The sequence below is a fragment of the Amblyomma americanum genome, chromosome 1, assembly GCF_052857255.1.
Source record: "Amblyomma americanum isolate KBUSLIRL-KWMA chromosome 1, ASM5285725v1, whole genome shotgun sequence".
Taxonomy (NCBI): Eukaryota; Metazoa; Arthropoda; class Arachnida; order Ixodida; family Ixodidae; genus Amblyomma; species Amblyomma americanum.
Genome location: NC_135497.1, coordinates 49,177,136 through 49,198,205, shown reverse-complemented (window position 1 = coordinate 49,198,205; position 21,070 = coordinate 49,177,136). Strand labels below are relative to the sequence as shown.

Sequence of the window (21,070 nt, the reverse complement as noted above, 5' to 3'; positions counted from 1 at the left end):
CAGGTTTCTTCAGGTAACACTACGAGTCAGTCCAATGAAACAACTTTTCTCCTTGCTTGCTTCTTTCTTTGTTTATTAATAAAAAGTTAACCTTTCCAGAAGTGTCCTTGAACAATGTGATTGAGCAATATCGAATCTTCAAGATTACAAGCCTCCTTTAACCATAATCAAAAACTCCCTTTCCCTCTATACGATCGAGAGGGAAAACCAACTGCCACGGTCAAGACAGGATTTGCTACGTCTTTCTGCTCGAGACATCCGACGGAGAGCGGAAAGATTTCTTTGTACATCGGTTGTGGCGGTTCCTTTTGTTGTTTTTGTGTTTTGTCACGCCTATAAAGCTTCATTTCAGTGAATAAAAGTTCAGTTGATAGTCTGCGCTTGTGTTGTGTCTCCTCGTTCGCTGTTGTCCTCGGTTTTTTGCGCAGCCAAGTATGAATCCACACCAACTAGCCCAACTTTCTGTTCTTATTGACGCAGGAAAGCTTCGGAGAATGCTGGCCGAGACCAACCGGACGCAGGAGGCTCAAGTCAGCGAGCAGCTGAAGAAGACAGGTGACCTGTGAGTCGTGGAGGTGCTAAGTCAGTGAGCAACGGAAGGAACTAGGTGTCCAAGTTGAGGAGGTTAAAGGCGAGAACCAAGCAACCAACAAATCAAAAGAGGCAGAAGTTAGCAAGCTGCTGAAGGAACCAGCCTGTTGCATCGAGAAAGTTCAAGTTAAAGAACTACTGGAAAAACAAGGCGGCACCATCGGGGAGGTTCAAATGAGAGACCTGCTGGGAGGCAGGGCTTAATTCACCCACATCGAGAAGCCTGTCGTTGTCACTCAGGACGGCGAGATCGCCATGGCGGAGGAGAGCAACCAGTGAGGTACGAGACCTGTCTGCTTTCTAAAATTCACCATGTCAGGGTAACAGTTACATGCTAGAAACAATAGCATGGAAAACGGAGATGACTGCCGCACGATGATCAGGAGGAAAGATACGACGTGTAAAGATACAGCAGAAGGAGGCAGAAAAGCTCCTTGAAATCGAGAATTTGAAATTCCTAATTCAGCTGGAAAAGATAAAGCTTACACAGATGCAACTGAAATTAAACCAGGGAACAAAAGCTGATGGCAAGATCCTGTTTGCGGCCGTTCAATGTTCTGACTGCATGAGATTTGGTCATTTGATGATTCAATGTCCGAACACAAAGCAAGCACAAGATGTTCCCATGATTGTCATTTTAAACATGGCAGGGCCAACAAGCTTGGCCATTCTTTGGCCAAAGACCACTAAGCATGCATCTTGCTACTGCTGCAGCCAAGTCCAGTTTATTCTAAGGGCACACGTTTGCCAAAGTAAACAATTTGTTCTTTAATGCATCTGCATGCCCCTTGACTTAATGCCATCTATGCTGTATGAAAATATCACTTGACAGAGTCGCCTTTGCCTTGTCTCTAACTGCTTGATGTCGAAATGAAGACGGTGCATTAAGTTTTCATACTTTCCTAGCCTGCTATCGAGTAGCAACCACATATGTAAGTGATCGCAAATATTGGGCTGTTTCCCCAGATTGTGCCAGCCACCCAGAGATGTTGCACAAATGCGGGTTTGATCCTGTGCCAGACTTCCTTCTGCCTGACAAGAAAGTGAGGTCCAAGACTAGACCTGATTGTTCCAGACTGGTCAAAGAAACAACTAGAAAGAAACCCCTTCACACAGAGCAAGCTTGCCTCATGGTTGCATCTCTTTCTCATCCTTTCAAAACAAAGAAACTAACATTTACCAGGCATGGCTGGTGTGGCATAGACACCGCACCGCCAGACAGTGGCCACCGAGAAGTGGTAGTGGTGGTGCTTGCGGCTCCGGTAAATAACCATCGATCAGCCCTTGTGAGTGTGGCGTACTGCATCACAAGGATGACCACATGTAGGAGCTAGTGGCATTAGATAATGAGCCCCTTTACAACACCCATTATTTTCGGGCTTTTACTGGAACTTTACTCTTGACAATGACTACAGAGCACACAGCCAGTACTACAGTGGCTTCTTAACGTTCCAAAGAAGCACATGAGAGGAAATCGCTAACGGTGTTTGCTCAATAATAATAATAATAATAATAATAATAATAATAATAATAATAATAATAATAATAATAATAATAATAATAGGTTTTGGGGAAAGGAAATGGCGCAGTATCTGTCTTATACATGGTTGGACACCTGAACCGCGCCGTAAGGGAAGGGATAAAGGAGGGAGTGAAAGAAGAAATGAAGAAGAGGTGCCGTAGTAGAGGCCTCTGGAATAATTTCGACCACCTGGGGATCTTTAACGTGCACTGACATCGCACAGCACACGGGCGTCTTAGCGTTTTTCCTCCATAAAAACGCAGCCGCTGCGGTCGGGTTCGAACCTGGGAACTCCGGATGAGTAGTCGAGCCCCCTAACCACTATTGCTCAAGGCTTCTGGAGGCAGATTCAGTACAAACCACAGCCGAGGCGCCGCGGAAATGAAACTACTGTTGCACAGACACCACGCATAGTGCTTCATGCTGGTGTTTGTAGCGGTAAGGGTAAAACATTCTAGTGGCAGCCATTCTCACCTCCACTCTTTTCTTCATCAGAAGAAGGCACACTGCAGCAGCTGACACTTCTCAATTTAGTGAGCTCATTGCTGAAGAACTGCGAAGCCAGCATATAATCATTTCAATAATGATTGCAAGGCGCCTGAACGGCTTTTTTGTAAAAGACCTCACCATTTGCAAAAGAGTTAATTCAAAACTTCCAGGGTAATAGTGCCACACAATTTGTCTTTATTGACTGCTATTTACAAAGTACCATCCAACTCTAAGCATTCCTTAGGTTGGCAAACATTAAAAACGAAGAATGCACACAAGGTTAGAACTTCTCATGAAATCTACCTTAATTTTTCCAGTATTAACAAACTGTACCCTCTCTGCTAAAATTAACCAGGAAGCTGTGGCCATGGAAGCAGCTGGCTACCAGCGGATACTCCCTGCAGCGGTCGTCAGCCCTTGGCATCTGCGAGGATAACCTGCGTGACGTGAACTTGTGCTGCCACTATTCTGCTCTCAATAAAACTAGCCTCCTGATAAAATGAGAGGTGGTAAAGACAGCTTGCTTACTTTGGGCAAAGAAGGTACATCCTAAAACTTCGCTTTGCCTCTGAGAAGAGTGGTTGTGCATTGAAGAATAATGCAAATCTGGGCAAGTTCCTTCTGCTTAGAGAACATAGCACAGAAGAAAGAGGGTAACACAAATTAAGGTAGAATGGGCGCTAACTTTTAGCAGAACATTTACCCATAAGAGAAAGAATAATATTTAAACCTCGATTTATCAAAGTGGGTAAAACTGGCAGTTTACATCGTAGTACTGAAATTTCGCTACATCGAAATTAGTCACTTAGCATGCTAAGAATCTGCCAAAAACGCGCTGAGGATAGCTCACGGGAAAACAACTATTTGTGATTAAAATGGTCCTTTATTTCTGCCATTTCTTCACCAGGAACAACAGCGTTATGCGCGTCTTGCTTATGTTGCGAGTCCCCAAGCCGTCTCAGCACGTCTATCTCGCCTACCATCGTAGCATGGCCAAAGAGGGCGACGCACCCGTCTTGAGTTTTGGTTATAAGACAATAGCCTTTAGTGGCGCATACTGCGGTGACCGTCCGTCCATTACATCGCCACCTGGGCCACGTGACTTATTTGCTGTTACCGTTCGTTCGTTACATCGCCGCCTAGGTCACGTGAGAGAGCGCCAGCTGCTCATCTCCTCTGTCGTGAAATGAATTCAAGCACGGCAAATTCAAACCAGCGCGATGAGTCGCAAACAGCTTTCGCCTTCCCGCACTTAAGCTATATCTAAGTGCCTCCAACAAATTTTGCTCTTATCACCATCTTGTAAGTGCTCCGACCACACCACGGACACAGTGACGTCTTCAGTCGCTGCCGGGGACGGGAGCGTTGCGGCAGGCCAAGTCGACTACCCCCACCGCTCCTTACTCTCCTTTTTTCTCCATGTCGCCAAGAGCGAGAAGACTGTCCTTGAATCACCAACAATTGAAATAAAATCAGGCTGATCCTGCTCCTTATGTTTTCCTCCGTAACCGCGTGTGTGTGTCTTCTTGCACATACGCACATCGTGTGAGTGAGCAGCGAGGTTGGCAGGTGTGAAGCACACAACTGGCTTTACAGCTGACGGGTGTGCCAAGCACTAACCGTTCCAGTCCTTTTTCCCAAGCTTTGGGCAGCTGTAAACGCGATAAACGCAGTGCGCTCCCATTGAGCACCGGCAGCGTTTTGTTGCATTCGGTGCCAGTTTTGGGGTGAAACATCGTAACTAGCGTTAAAAAATACAAAGGCAACGAAAAGATACTGATGGGGCACATGCTAGACATCAACGTGATGATAGAGTTGATGTCCAGCATGTCTCATTTTTATTTTTTTCTTGTCCCTTGCATTTTCTAGCGCTATTTACCATGTTTCAGCCAGTGAATCAATAGCGCCAATTAGCCAGTCTTTCTTCTTTATTCAATTTTGGGTGAGACAGTGACGGCCACAGGCTGATCTGTCAGACTGCCGAGGTTGCGGAGATGCTCGGCCAGCCTTGCTCCGGCTACCCCAGATGCCGTGGCCAGCAGTGCGTCTGCCTATGCACTCTGTATGGGAAATCCGGGCATGCAGGTCTCATATATTGCGTACACGCTCTGATGATTCGCGCTTCACCACAGGCTCCGCTCAACCACGAGCGCCTGCGATAATTTTTCGGCAGGTTCGTTTTCAGCCAGCAATGAAATTTCGTCACATTGAAAGTGCAGTACAATCTACATTGTTATACTGAATCTGAATATACATGACGTTCTATGAATGCGAAGTTAAGAAAACGAGAATATTTCGTTATATCGAGATTTAACAGTATATACAGGCTACAATGATGATGTCATATGTGGCTATGCTCATAAAATGCTCACCTAGGGCACAATCCCATGCTCCTGCAGCGCGATGGATAGCTCACTAATGCACGCGGTGTAAGCCTCATAAACATGAAAGGCTTCCACTAGTTCCCTTAAAGCGCTTACTGTGCCGGGAACACAAATGTAAACAGATCATCATCATCATTATTTATTATACCCTTAACTCGGGTGTGGTATTAGATAAAGAGGGGGGAGGTTACGAATGAAAAGAACACAAAAATTGATGACCAAAATAGAAGCACAAAACTCAAAAGGCTCAAGTACAAAACCACACTTCGAATGATGCAGGCGCTGCAATCAAAACGAAGAGGAAGCAACAATTTATGACTTCAGATGACACATCAGGCATTGTTTAAATCTAACAGGAACACGTTCGATTACAACATGTTCAGGAAACTCTTTCCATGTCCCAATTTCTCCTGGTAAAAAAATATTTGTTAAATGCGTGTGTAGATCCATGTAAGCGCCGGATGCTGATAAAGTTGAACAGACGAGATGATGTACGTGTGCACTGGTGGCACTAGTAAAGAATCACAGAGATTGGGGCAGTTGTGGTAAAGTTTATGAAACAGACAGAGGCAGGAAATTTGCATCTAAGGGCTAGTGGGCTGATACCGAGAGATGACTTAAATTAATACTGTTGATGCTGTAGCGAATGTCATAGTTTGAAGATTTAAAACAGACAGCGCGATTCTGGATGGATTCAATTTCGTTAATGAGGTGCGCCTGATTAGGAGACCAGATTGTCAATGCGTATTGGAGCTTCGGGCGAATGAAAGTTTCGTACGCAAGTTTACCTATGGATGGCGGTGATTGTGAAAGTGACCTTCTTATGAAGCCCGGCGTGTCAGCAGTGTCAGCAGCTAGTTTTGTGACATGCTCATTCCATGTTAGTTTATTGACGATCAGGTCGCCTAGACTCAAGTTGTGATATGATAGCTGAGTTAAGTGAATATGCATAGGAAACGTTGGAACCTTTACCTGAGACGTGCATAAATTTTAATTTATAGTTACGTCCAGTTCTGTCATCCAATCTGAGCACCAATTTTCAATTTTACGTAAGTTGTTCTAGCTGGTCATCGTGAAAAGAAATGTGGCGGTACAACATGCAGTTAACGGCGAACAGACCAATGGATGATGCTATATATGCCATAGGAGGGGTCATTTACGAAGATTAGAAAAAGCAACGGCCCGACGTTACTTCGTCAGTGGCGGAATGATACTCTCCGAAGACTGTGCATTGGAAGCGGTTTGTGGGGAAACAGTTAATCCAGGATAAGATTAGTGGACCAATACACAGGCATTCAAAGAATACGCAGGCAATTTAAACATTAGCCTTTAGTGGGAGACATCATCGAGTGTTTTCGAAAACTACAGAAAAATTACTTCGGTTTGGAAAGACGAGTCAAGGTTAAAGTTAAGGTCAGAAGTGAATTAACAAAGTTGGGTCTCGCATGAAAGGCCTGTGCGGAAACCGTGCTGACTTGCAAAAAAAAGAGAGTTATTTTCAAGGTGGTTAGCAACATTGGAGTAAACGATGTGTTCCATGATCTTACAGGCAGTTAATGAAATACGGCGATGATTGGATGGATTCCCGATTTGAACACAGAAGCTTCTCTGCTTAGTTTCCAGTAGTCCGGAATCGAATTGCTAGCTAAGGACTGGATGAATATGATCTTTAAGATAATGCTGGAAATAATTTTAGTAGACTGAAGTACCTTTGCAGGGATATTGTCGGGGCCGGGGCTACTTGAGAGTTAAGGCTGTCAATACGTTTTACGACTCCTTCGGAACTGATATGAATGGAGGGCATCTGGGCGAAGTTTAAAGGGGGCAGGGTAGGTCTGCTGAGGGCAGGTTCAGGTGTGAAAATAGAAGAGAACTATGAATTCATAGCATCAGAACGATGATCGTTTGGTACAGGGAAGCTGTCATGATTAAATAAGGAAATGTTGTGGCTTTTACTTCGTGAGGAGTAAGTATATTCCAAAACTTTAGGGGGTTGGTACGGAGGACGCAGAGTAGGTCCTGCTGATGAAACTTTTCCTTTGAGCGTCTTAAAAGTTTTGTGTACTGCCTCACGCAAGTATTTTTCCCATTTGGGCTTACAATGTGATGTCCTGGCTGCAAGAAAAAAGCGTTCTTTTCTTTCGGGATAGCTTTCTCAAAGCGTTCGCATACCAGGCTTTTCCTGTATTGCTATCAATATAAGCGAGAGGGACGTACTTGTGAATCAGAGATAAAAGTTTGTGCTTGTATAACAAGCAGTTTTTGTTCACAGATTTTAGTGGCAGGTTCGCGAAAAGAATGAGAAAATATTTCTGTTAGTTGATACCAGAAATGTCTGCCCATTTGTAGTCGCGCATGTATTTCGGACAGACGGTTGTCGGACAGGGTTGGGGAAGGATAAGTCGAATAACAGCATTTTGTGATCGCTCACACCACTGACACATTGCACTGACTGTACCAAATCTGGAGTGGTGGACAAGACTAGATCCAATGTGTTATTATTGCGAGTTAGCGTGCTGACTTTTCAGGAAAAGTTAAAAGTAAAAGCGGGGCAAAAAATTCTTTGGACCGGCAGGGGGATGCAGATAAGCTGATCAATTCAATATCAGGAAAGCTAAATTCGCCACAAAGTATATAATTGTCGTGAGGAAAGCGAAAATTAAATTCAAGAAAGACCTAGTGCAGATCGCTGGTGAAAGAGGCATCAAAATTCGGTGGGCGGTAAGAGGCAATCAGTATATTTGTGCTTCCAGGAGGCGAAATATTTACACAGAGGACTTCACTGCGGTAGCCAATATCAACAAGTGAAGGAAGGTGAACCCGATTTTACCAGCACGAGAAACCCACCGCCCCTACGACCAGCCCCATCGAGCCTATGAATGGCGAAAGATGACATGTCTTCAAGCAGTTCGTCATTACTGCTGTCCGGAGTCAGCCATGTTTCGGTGAATACCGCAATATCACTCTGATTGTTTTTTTAAAAAAGCTTCCACAGTTTCCTTCTTTGGGATGAAACCGCGAACGTCAGCGAGCACTACAGGCATTGTTCAATAGATACGCGGACGCACTGATGGGAGCTTGGACTTGTGTATACAACGCCAGGACCGGGCGCCGGTTCGTTCGCGGTGACTGCTATGCTTTTAATTCTTGCACGGACTCGGAGACACCGTCATAAATGTACACCTTGTTGCCAATACCGAGCTTGTCAAAATGCATCTTGAAGTTGGGACACCTCTGCTGGTTGGCAGCTTTCAACGAGCGCTAAAAACGCGACGAACGCTTCGCGTCATCTGCCACTTCGCTTCGATGCGCGGCCGTGTCGGACGCGGTGGCCCTCCAGAGAGCGCAACCATGCGCTCGAGTTACAAGAGAAGAAAGTTGCTAGTGACGCGTCAACAGGACCAGATGGTATTCCGATTATATTAATAAAAAAGCTTGGACCAAAACCCAAGCAAACATTAATAGAGGTAGTGAACAAAATGGTAGTGGATGGCAAAGCCCCCAATGAATGGCGATCAAGTAGAATGAACATGATATACAAGGGAAAAGGGCACAAAGCGGACGTATGCAAATACCGTCCTTCAGAAACGCACTGCGATGAGTCTCGGTTAGCCTGAGCAGCTGTCTGTGGAAGGAATTTAGCAATGAAAGGGGAGCATGCCTCTAGCGTGCGAAGATGCGGTACGCGCGCGAGCTTCTTCGCTGCTATCGCGGTGGCCTCATTAATCCCATAGAATCATCGCTGTATTTGAATCTAGAAATTGTGTATTTTAAGGTGCAGGCGACAAGAATAAAGCGGATGGCAGAAACAAAATTGTTGGAGCGAACCCACGCAAGCGCATTTCGTACAGCGCTGTTTGTGCCGTCTGCCCCGGCATGGTTTCGTTTTTGTGCTATCGTTCGCGCAAGCGTCGATGTAACTCTGCCAACACACGCACAAAAAATCAAGTGGTTTGTAAGTCTGTTGGCGTTGGCCTGGGTGCTTCCAGAAGTCGCCGAACGCAGCTGCGAACAAGTGCCTATATAGAGTACGTGTATAGTCTCGCTTTTTCTGGTCGGCGTCGCCATTACGCGCGCATTGAACGAATTCCGGGAGGGTGTAAACTACCATCGTGAGATGACTATCGCGACGTACGACCAGGGAATTATGCAACAATTGCAGTATGCAACAGATATAGGCGATCGAGTTTCAGTTGTAGGGGCTTCTGTGGCAGCTGGACTATCTGGCTCATATGAAAAAAAAAAACGTACCGGGAAAAACGGAGCAACCGCGAACGTAACAGCGGGTTCTACGGAATGCTTGTTCTGCAAAGGGAAAATTAATCCTGCCTCTTTTCATTGCGAGGGCTAGAAGCGCCAGATGCGGAATTCCATCTCATATCGATATCACTGTTTCGCTGTGCCGCATGCAAGCACTATGATCAGTGCATTTGGTGACAAAACCTTTTATGCGCGATCCTTCCTCGAACACACGCTCACACAGTGAATTCTCGTTGCTTCGTACTCGCTTTTATAGCTCAAACTTTCGGTCAGTCTATTAGAACTGCATTAAGAGCGCGAAGAGTGAGCGCGTGTGTACGGCGGTGGTTTTGTAGCCGTGCTCCCTTTGAGCAGTCTTATATATAAATTTGTCGTTATAATAAACTTTTGAGATTCGCGACAAGTATATTGAAGATGAAGACAATATATCCAACGGTTATTACGTTTAGGGACAAATTGTGCGCGCGCAAAGGGTGGGAAATATATACACTATTGTGCGTTTTTATCGCTGACACTTTCAAAAATTTCCCCGCCTCAACCGCTGGCTCGTTTGCGGTGAAACTGCACACAGATCTTGCGTATTATGGTAACTTTTGTATCGTAGCAAGTTTGACAATGGTACTTACTTAGTTGAGCCGTGCATGATGCGAAAACGTAATCGTCTACGTAGAGATCGGCAACCAAAACCCGCAAACGACGCTTTTTCGCTGAATGGCCGCAGTGGCGCCATCTGTTTTGGGCACTGGAAGCCGTCACGACTAGGCCGCCGAGGCGAGCATTGCAAACAATATTCTTTAAAAGGTAAAGCCTCGTTAAATCATTTGTTCTGATATTTTTCCGCTTAATTAGTCGAAAATGTTGTAAGCGCTTCAGTAGAAGCAGACGAAACGACAGGAACGGCATATTCAAACGGCCCGCGCTCCTTGCAACGCTTTCCTCGACGGCCTTGTCGTGACGCTTTGCGCTACCGCGAACAGATGGCGCCACTGCCGCCCTTCAGCGAAAAAGCGTCGTTTGCGGGTTTTGGTTGCCGATCTCTACGTAGACGCTTACGTTTTCGCATCATGTGCGCCTGAACTAAGTAAGTACCATTGTCAAACTTGCTACGATACAAAAGTTACCATAATACGCAAGCTCTGTGTGCAGTTTCACCGCAAACGAGCCAGCGGTTGAGGCGGGGAAATTTTTAAAAGTGTCAGCGATAAAAACGCACAATACTGTATATGGCCACGTACCAATGCTCAGGTATTGGTTTGGTTTATGGGGGTTTAACGTCCCAAAGCGACTCAGGCTACGAGAGACGCCGTAGTGAAGGGCTCCGGGAATTTCGACCTGGGGTTATTTAATGTGCGCTGACATCGCACAGTCCACGGGCCTCTAGAATTTCGCCTCCATCGAAATTCGACCTCCGCGGCCGGGATGGCACCCGCGTCTTTCGGGCCAGCAGCCGAGCGCCATAACCACTCAGACACCGCGGCGGCTCTGGTCAGGCATTCGACGTCTCGATACTTCAAACTATTAAGTGACCGAAAATTTGTTCAAACTATGCTGATTAGAAACAAAGGGTAAAGGCGCAGCTTTGTCGCACTGAAATACGCGATTTTGACGGAAGCGAAGTGCCAGTTTGTAAATACCGCAGGTTGGAATTAAGAGATTTCCCTGTCTGTGTACAGTACACACCTTACATACCCCTCTGGCAATAATGGCCCTCAGCAGCTGTGATAAGTTAGAAGAAAAAAATTAATCTGACATTAACAGGTGATGCAACTTCACTCAACCACATAGCTCAAGCCACTGTTCTGCTTGAGGAAAGATAGGACACAACAGTAAGAGAAGACCATAAATCTATAATAAGAGAAGACTATAATATAAAAAAGACTATAAAAGCTTGATATTACCCAGTTTGTGCACCCGAAGCACAAATCATGAAAATCAGGTCAAGTCCAGTTCCTGCTCAAAAAGTGCCTTCAAGAGGATGTAATTTTCCAGTCCAACAGTCTGAAGCTACCGTATAGAAACTGGCAGACGTCTTGAACCTGAAGGCAATAAATTAACTGGCCGTGTGATGGTTTCCATGTCATGTTGCATGGCATGAATTACTGCGGAAGACATCGTTTTCTTTATGCTCTTTTACAGTGCAGTTTCGGGTAATGCCAATTTCACAAACTGCCAGCAAGAGCCCAGCACTACAGAATCCGCCTCGTTTGCAGCGAGTTGCAATCCCAGTAGCACTGCTAGGGCTGTTATCTTTGTAAAATACCTACGATGAACATTCAATTCAAAGGGCCTAGATTATAATGCTCAGCAAGAGCTTCTCTAGCACTGTCATCGCTCAAGTGCTGAATGAGGTGGTGGTATGGGTACAAGCATCCCACTCAGTGATGATGCAATTAGAAAAGTCACTACCCTCCTGTAATAAAGTTGAAACTGGCCCCTCCTATGCAATAAAAGTAGGCACATGCAGTGCCCACAATCATCCTGTTCATTCCCTGATTTACATTTTCAGTGGGCTTCAGCAGCCGTTTAAGTTGTCTCAAAGCAGTATGTTAGTGAAATTTCTTTGTTTTCATTAGCTTTGTGGAGCATTTTCTGCTGCAATGGCATAAACAGGAAGGCACTATGCGGTTCTGCAGGAACACTTCAGACTGTGATGCGACACACGGCAAGCACTTACCTCAAATATGAGTAGGTTACTCAGAGGAAACAATGTGGTGGTTGGGTATATTCTTAAAAAAATAAAATTACTTTGTAACACGGTTTTTCCATACGGCCAACGAAGTTGTTACTCATTTATTCATACACTTCATTAATTACTAACAAGGCGTGTCAGTAGGAATACTTTATTTGGCAAGGAAGTCCTGGCCGACGTGGGCCTAATGCGACTGCCTGTACGCCAAGGTGCAGACTTGTGGGCACATTCTTGAGCCAGTAGCCTGGAACGGGGAATAGGAGCCTTGGACCAGAGAATGCCGCGCCATGCAAGGTCGGCTGCTGCAGTCCCTCCACTAGTATCAGTCATACACAGGGTTGGATGCCATGAAAAGAGAAAAAGTATGCAAGCTCAGAACAATAAAATGCAACTAATAAACCACTAAGAGAAACCCACAAACAAATACACAAGTAATGGAATGCATATGAAGGAAAAAAGATAAAGACATCTCCCAACAGGCTACAGCAGCAGCCCACGCACTCCTGTAGTGGCTTTGCGTATGGACACTAGAAAGATCCTAAAAAAAAAGGATAAAAGGAACATTGTTCAAGATGTGCCAGAGAAACCACACACAAAAAGAAGTGTGTACAATGCAGAGACCAAGAATGAATAAAAATAGTCAAGACAAACAATGAAAGAGTTTCTGAAAGGCTTCTGAAGCTGGCACACAGGAGGTCACAAGCTCCATATGTTAAACCCAAAACCTTAAAGGGGCGAAGACATCAAATTTTTGGTTGGAGTGTTCTTAGTTTCAAACATTGCATACTCCCACCCAGCATGTGATACGTGCTCTGCTATTCAAATATGCACATTAAATATTATCGCATTATTTATACTGAGCGATTTCGGTTTCTGAGTGTCGGGGTGCATTATGACGTCACTCCCAAGGAAGAGCAGCAACCCTGGTCATGTGGGCTCCAAAAGTAGTGACACAGGAACCGCTGCATCATCTGGTCTCGTACACATGCTGTGCATATCAGGGCCTTTCGAAATGCCGGCCAGTACTGCGATATGCTTTATTTTCGACTAGTTCAAATTATAAAACAGATATTTGAAATTACAACGCAAACATGTTTCCACAAAATGCAGTGATGAAAAGACACATGTCATTCCTCTTCATAATTTATCGCATCCTAAAGCTTATTGAGCATCTCAATGAATGAGGAAAAATCATGTAGAATGGTACAATTAGTCTGAGCCATAACTGTGTTCAGGAAAAAACATGACAGCTTGACTTTGTAAGTCGCTGAACAACAATCTTTCGACTGTTCATTTCTCGGCCTTTTGGCAAAGATCATAGCACTGAAGCGCGGCCTCGTGGTAGAGCATCCGCCTCACATTCGGGAGGTGCTGTGTTTGATTCCCAGTGCCGCCGGGTACCCACCGGTTTTATTTTATTTTTTTATTTTTATTTATTGATACTGTCAGCCGTAGGCCGTTACAGGGTGAAAACAGATACATATGTAAGTTATGTCACACAGCCACAAGTATGAACAGTGCACAATTCAAAATAGTCAAATTGAAAACGACAGTCATCGCAACACAGCTGTCCTGCACTGCAGATACAGACCTAAAGCACAAACGCTAGCGGGTAAATATTTTAGCTTACAACCATAAAATAGCAGTAGGGAAACAAAACGTATGAAAAGAAAAACAAAATTACAAGGATGTCTATTCAGGTAAGTGACGGTACAAGCAATTTTCAAATTGGGGGAGATTGTCTATTTGCAGAAAGGTCTGAGGCAGGGAATTCCACTCTCTTATTGTTCTGGGGAAAAAGGAGTATTTAAAACAGTTAATACGGGCCATCATGGGTGTAATCTGGTAACTGTGGGAGCTTCTCACAGGGCGACACGAACGCTGTTGCAAATAGCAGCTTGTGTTTAAGTTGAAGTGATTATTGCGCAAAAGATAAAGAAATTTTAGCCTGGCGATCTTCCTTCGTTTCGACAGTGAAGGAAGTTGTAATTCTTGCAGCATGTCAGTCACGGAATCAGTATATCTATATTTTGACAGAATGAACCTGGCGGCCCTTCTCTGAACTTTTTCAATCTTATACGTTTGATTTGACTGATACGGATCCCATATGACGCTTGCATATTCCAGTGTCGGACGTACCAGCGCGAGATAGGCAGTTAGTTTTGCTTTTGTGGATGCAAGTTTCAGTTTTCTTCTAAGGTACCACAACTTAGTTTCAGCTTTTGAACATATGTTGTCAATATGTAAATTCCAACTTAGATTAGATGATATAGTGACACCTAAATACTTAAAGGAGTTGACACATGTTATATTCCGCCCATCTATTTCATAACCAAATGAAAAAATATTTTTGGTTTTGTTTGTCAGTGTAATATATGATGTTTTCGTATAATTAATTTTCATTCTAGAAGCTGCGCACCATTGATTAATGGAGTTCAACACCAAATTTAATGTGAGCTGGTCTTCTGGCTTTGATATGATTGAGTATATTAAACAGTCATCCGCAAATAGCCGGACTGTTATTTGAGGAGGAAGTGAGACTGCGATGTTGTTAACATAGCATAAAAATAATATGGGCCCCAGCACAGACCCCTGAGGGACACCTGAGGGTACACCCAGGACGTCAGATTTCGCACCGTCTACCTCCACATACTGGGTTCTATTAGTAAGGTAAGCTTTAATCCAGTACACAATATCTGTGTTTATGCCTAAGTCAATGAGCCTGTTAAGAAGTTCATCATGGGGTACACGGTCGAATGCTTTAGACATGTCTAGGCAAACTGCATCCACTTGGTCTCTGTTGTTTAAGGCTTTTGAAAAATCATGCAGTGTTTCAACAAGTTGGGTAACAGTAGAGAGCTTCCGCCTGAAACCATGTTGATTGGTATTTAGTTTGTTCGTGTCCTCAAGATATTTGGATAAGCAGTTTGCCACGACGTGCTCAAGCATCTTGCAACAGGAGCAGGTGATAGAAATAGGTCTGTAATTGTCGGGAACATGCTTGCTTCCAGATTTGTGTACTGGAACTATCCTAGCCTGCAGCCAGTCATTTGGCAAGGAATGTTGCTTCAGTGATGCATTGAATATGATAATTAAATATTTTGCGATCCATTCCGCGTATCTTCTTAGGAACTCATTAGGAATAGAATCAGGACCGGAAGACTTTTTTGTATCTAAATTAAGGAGGAGGGAAAATATTCCTTCATGGGACAATGTAATAGCGGGTGTGTCAGACGGTTTGGAGCATAATCCGCTTATTGAATTCTGGGGCATAGAGTTAGAAGGGCTAAATACAGAATGAAAATAGGCATTACATCTGTTAGCGATTTCTGATTTATCAGTAACAACACAACCATCCACTGTAAGAAACTCCATTTTTTCCCTCGAGGGTGAAAGGTGACGCCAAAAACGCTGTGGGGAGGTTTTCATAAATTGGGTGAGCTTTTCGGAAAAATACCTATCTTTTGCTGTCAATAACTTCTCTTTAAGTATCGAAGATAGGTGCGAAATTTCATTTTGATTCCTTACTCTGTTGCGTTTTCTCCGCTTTATCCTTCGCTTTAGCTGGATTATCTCACGATTTATCCAAGGGTTACGTTTCTTTATCGTTTTTTGACGTTGCGGAACAAACTTTTGCAGGCAGTACCTGATTATATTTTTAAACCTCTCCCACAAAGTGTTGACGTCATCCTCCCCGTGGTAAGAATCCAAGGTCATTTCCAAGTAGTCTATGATGCTGACATCATCAGCATTCGAAAAATCGTTAACAGAAATAGTTAGCCTTTTCGTTTTTTCCGGTGGTCTAAGCCGTTTGAAAGAAACTAAAACAAGGTTATGGTCAGAAAGCCCTTCCTTAACGGACACATCATATTCAGTTATTTTGCTGTTTACAAAAACCAAGTCCAGTATTGATTCCGTACTTGCTCCAATCCTTGTTGTGCGTTTGACAATTTGCGTGAGATCATTATTAAAAGCAATGTCTAATATGACCTCACAGTGTTTAGCATCAGTTGTGCCTGCATCAAGTGACTCCCAAGATATACTAGGCAAATTGAAATCACCGGCAATGATCACACTTGCGTTTCTAGGTACATTATTTGAAACGTATTCTTGTAACGATTCAAGAAATGTAATAGGGGCACTGGGGGGTCGATATACTGCGGCAATAACACAAGAAGAAACACCAACTTTTATCCGGCACCAGATGCTCTCCGTGTTAGGGCAATCCTTCATAAGAACAAATTCGATTCCTTCTTTAAAAATAAGCGCCACACCACCACCGCGCGTGTCACGATCCTTACGTATCATTCGATACGTAGGTGGTACTATCTCACTATCAGTTATTTCAGGACGCAACCATGTTTCTGTTACTGCAATGACATCTGGCTGGTAAAGCATGATAATGTGTTCTAGCTCAGTAGTTTTATTCAGGAGACTGCGTGCATTCAAATTTATCAATGTAAAATTTCTTTCTTTTGTCCCAAACTGTCATTCGTTTTTATTAACAGTAGCAAGCGTGCGTTCTACCCTCACGCGGCAGTGGTTGTCGTCATCCCAGACAAATTCCTCTTTATCAATAAAAAGCCTGTCATGCTCGAGCCGAATCTTTGCGCCATTGTCCTTCTCATGCTGTGCACTTGCCCACAGTTTCTTACGCTTATGTAAAGTCGCCTGGGAATAATCATGTGATAAAGAAGTATTGCTGCCCTTTAGTTTCTTGCAGTTCCTAAATAAATTCATTTTTTCATTGTAGTCGAAGAAACGAACGATCACTGGGCGCACCTTGTCCACACCCCTCTTTCCGAGCCTGTGTATCCGTTCTACCGTGTTAACTCTGACACCAAGGCGTTCGTGGAACACATCGTCCAATACTTTCTTCTTAAGTTCGACGCTAGTTTCACTATCAGTTTCCGATATTCCGAATACGAGAAGATTATTTCGTCGGCCTCGGTCTTCCATCTCGACTATTTTCTGTTGCTGTGAACGGATAGTTACTCCCAGGTCATGCACCAATGCTTCTAGTTTTTCTTCTTTTTTGCGCATATTCAATAAATTGCTCTCAATTTCTAGCATCTTCTCATTCACTTTATCAAATTGCTGGGAAAGCAAACTCTGGTTTTCTTTAACTTGCCTCATATCCTCAATGAGCGCTTTCTGTCCTTTCAAGAGCTCACTGAACATTTTTTCGACAGTATCAGGCCCAGGATTTTGCTCAACATCACCAGCAAGTATCAACAACAATGAGATACATTCCAGTACAAGATCAACACACACTGTGGGGCACGGCAGAACAATAATGAACCTATCATCACTTCTAAAACATTTTTGTTGTTTACTAACCTGTAAGAACAGGACAAAAGGTTCAGCTGGCTTCATTCTGAAGGCCTCGCCGTGCCCACACGAATGCTCGATGAAGACTGAGCTTAAATAGCCAGTGCGGTCCGTTATCATCGACGAAGTTGTAGTCCCAGGGAGCGCATGCGCCAGTCCGTTCCATGCGGTAGCTTTCCACGCAGGCAGCCGCAAAAGATGACCATCGTAGCTGTCGGCAACATAGCACGTACTTGAGGCGTCATGAGATTTCGCCGCCATGGTGCTCAGCTCATCTAGGGTGAGATGCTTGGGAGAAGGATCTTCGACCAAACCGTTGCCTTGACGGATCAGAGATAAGTTCCGGCGTCAAACAACCCTAAATCCATCTGGTGCGGTAGAAGTCCCATCTTTTTTTTTTAAACCAGTCATGCACACCTGCCGATGCGTGTGAGCCAGCCACAACGGTAGCAAGAAAATACCGCTGCACTTTGCTCGAAGGAGGTTTGTGAGCGGAGAGAGCTATGGCACATCTGTCTTGAGGCTAGAGAAGTGAACGTTAAGTTTTGTAACTGGCACAAGGCGAGAGATTTGGACTGCGGGTTTTAACCACGTGGTGACATTTTTGTGTCCGCATTTGACGGGAATTTTGAGGCGCAGGCTATCCTTCCTACACAGTGCACCCCTGCAGAGCTGAGCACTAGGCCGGGAGCCGCCTGTTCCCATTGGATTAATTGGCTGGTGGACCGGAGGCCGCGGGAATCGTACCCACGACCTCCCATAGTCGAGGCGAGCACTCAAGCACGAGCCCACGGCTGCGGTGGAGATGCTCTTGTCACAGTTCAGACACTGAAAAGGCGTATGACGTGATTTGGCATTGTTGAGAAACATTAATGACACAAAAAATCGATGAACAGCAGCTTAAAGGGACACTGAGCAGAAATTGAAGTTGGCTTGTATCGATAAAATACCAGCTCCTGATCACAAGAACGCCACTCTTACTGAAAACAAAGCTCTTGTAAGGTAGAAAATAGCAAGAACCAAAATACAGGTATCGCCGCCACAGGTCGATCTCGCAAGTACAAGCGTGCTGACGTCATAGGACAAGAGACGCCACCTTGGAGGAATTGTCCTGCCTAGATGGAGGTCGCGAATCTTTGAGGCTATCGAAGGAAGGTTGCACGGTTCAATATTAAAGTAAGTTTTGTTTTAAAACCAACAGTGCACTTTTATCACACAAGGAAGACAGACAAAAGGCAACCTGAATGTTGGAAGCAAAGAAAACTGATGCTTGGCGGCGCCACAGGCAGCCAGGAGAGTTTCGATTTGATATGGGGCTTTGCGTCTATGCGCTTTGCGTGCCCCGAGGCTTTGTTTTTGACGTGCCTCGATTTACGAGCGCCGAACAGCAGAGGAACTCCAAGTGCTAGTTAACCTTTGAAGGAGCTTGTTAAGGCTGGTCAGGTGATCGCCACAGCCGATGAAAAACTATGATGGCACGATGGTCGGTGATCGTAGGAGGCCGTTCACAGTATAAAGAGCACTTGTGCTCTTCGCACGCTCGCTCGGCGAAACATTCCCGGCTGTGCCAGGCAACTTCAAACTACTTAACGGAAATCGTTTATTAGGGACGGGAGATAAGGTACAAGGCAGTTAAGAAAAATTGCTGACGGCCTAGTGCTGTTAGATTTTGCTATCAGATTTTGCTAACAAAAAAAATTGATAGAGCTCTTCTCAGTGTCCCTTTAAGCTACAACAAGAGTGAGAGCATTAACAAGACGACCTCTTCCACTCTCCCTTGTGACACCTCCAGCTGTGGAATGCTGCCCCAGATGCAGCATTCTTGATGGGACATGGCCCACTTAACTCTTGTGCATGGGTTTCACCACACTGGAATCCCTGGCCGTAACGGACCCAGAGATGCTGACACATTTCAACTAGGAATCCGTGCAGGAATTTCAGCAGCTGTTTCCCTTCTCACTAGATGAAAAGTGCCCGGGCGATCCGGAGTCCTAGATTTGGAAGTCTGTTAAAATTATGCTCACAAGTTCTTGCTTTCTTTTAATGGTTCATAAGAGTGGTGGCCATATGTGCTGACATTACATGTGCTTTCACAAAAGAAACAAACAACTCTACTTTGAAAAAATTCTGGAAAATTTCTAAACGGAACACACTGCATGCTTTCAGGGGCTCCATACACTGCTGATTGTACTGCAAAAGAATACTTCAGGCTTTCAAGAAGGAACCCTTGAACAAGAGGGCTGAAAGGTTGGTTTGCTCATCACTGAGAAGCACTGCCTTTTACTGCCTTTTCAATGAAGGCACACTCTGGCATCCCTTTCGATAGCAGCAATGCCACAGGACAAGCATCAAGCGATTTCCACAAAAAGAAACAGCTTTTTACGACCTCGTCATCACAGCTCGAACCGCAGAGAAACTAGCCTCTATTTGTTTCTGCAACAGCCTACAAGATTGACGGGGCCTGAGAGCAAGATTTACAGATCGATTTTGATGCCACACTGGAGTGGCGTGGCACCTCGCATCAGTATACTGAAAGTGCATGAATTCTGCACATTACTATGACTACGGCTTATTCCACAGAAAATACTTTTGAATGTAGCTGTGTCTATTCATATGCACCAGACCAAATTTAATGAGCAGTGTGGCAACCTGTACAGAGCGAACCAGTATACACAATGCTCACTTAATTGAAGACAAGAAAAAGACAGCTAGAACAGACAGGCTGCCATGCCTAATACTCATTAGAAGCAAAAATATGTCATGCCAATAAGAACGGACCGTGTGCTGGACACTCGCAGTATCGTTAAAACTCGCAGCAGACCTCTGCGTTAATTTCAGCCTGTCCTTTTCCGAGACTTGACCACTTTCTTGATGGTATCCCTCACAACTCGCCGATTTTTCCAGGTAAACGAAATTCCTCTTGACAATTGTAGGTTGCTAGACACCCTTTAAAACCGTCACAGCCCTTCAAAGAAATACAGTAGAACCTTGCTGTTCTGTTCTTGGTTCGTGTAATCTGCAGTATCACAAAACGAAAAATTATGCGTGTTGTGCTATTTTTATTCACAATACAAATTCTGGATAACTTTTCGAAGCGATTCCCTGGTATACATGTCCATAATTTTGCCAAATTGTGACCATATGATGCATTCAGAGACCAAGAGAAAATACCAGCCAAGCTAGTCATCATTTTTGGATGCTTTGCCCACACGCACCTGAGCACTGCGGAAGACGCCGCTGCTGCCCTGCACAAAGGCAAGGACACAAAGCATCTTAAGAGCAGCTGCGGCTCTTCCACAATGCTCAAGTGTAAGGGGACAAAGTATCTGAGAACGGTAAGAAATAGTTGACGGACTGGACATGCCATGAAACTTCACCCCCATGGAAAACAAAAATATGGAAACAACTTGCAAACGCTAGATAGCAAGAACAAATTACTCACGTGCAACACGATCGCACACTCCTCCCGCCGACCGGCCGTAGTGCTACTAAAGCAATGCTCAACTCGGCTCAAACATGAACAGGAAAAAAAAAAAAAGCCGATGTGAAGTTTTTTGGTCAAACCAGATTCGACGTCATGGGTTGAAATAATGCTTGCGTTATTTCGACCTGGTTGTAAGCGAGGCAGGATTGGCTGTGAGCGCCCGTACGTCATGTTCGGCGATGTGTCGCGTTTGTCAAGAAAACTTAGCGAATGTTGCAGATTGTTGTTACAAGTGATGTTTTCTACGAGAAAAAAATAATTTCGAAGCACAGACATTGAAGTACAGCACTTGTTGTCATGACAACGATGGGACGCCTGCA

At 44.5% G+C, this 21,070-nt stretch overlaps 1 long non-coding RNA gene across 1 annotated transcript; it reads right to left on the bottom strand.

Moving 5' to 3' along the window:
* Positions 1–12,070: 12,070 nt before the first annotated feature.
* LOC144112774 (uncharacterized) lies at positions 12,071–21,053 on the bottom strand. The gene is made up of 2 exons (XR_013310461.1): positions 20,709–21,053; positions 12,071–12,251 (listed from the first exon to the last, which is right to left on the bottom strand). It is a non-coding gene; the product is annotated as an uncharacterized LOC144112774 (long non-coding RNA).
* Between the last annotated feature and the right edge of the window lie 17 nt (positions 21,054–21,070).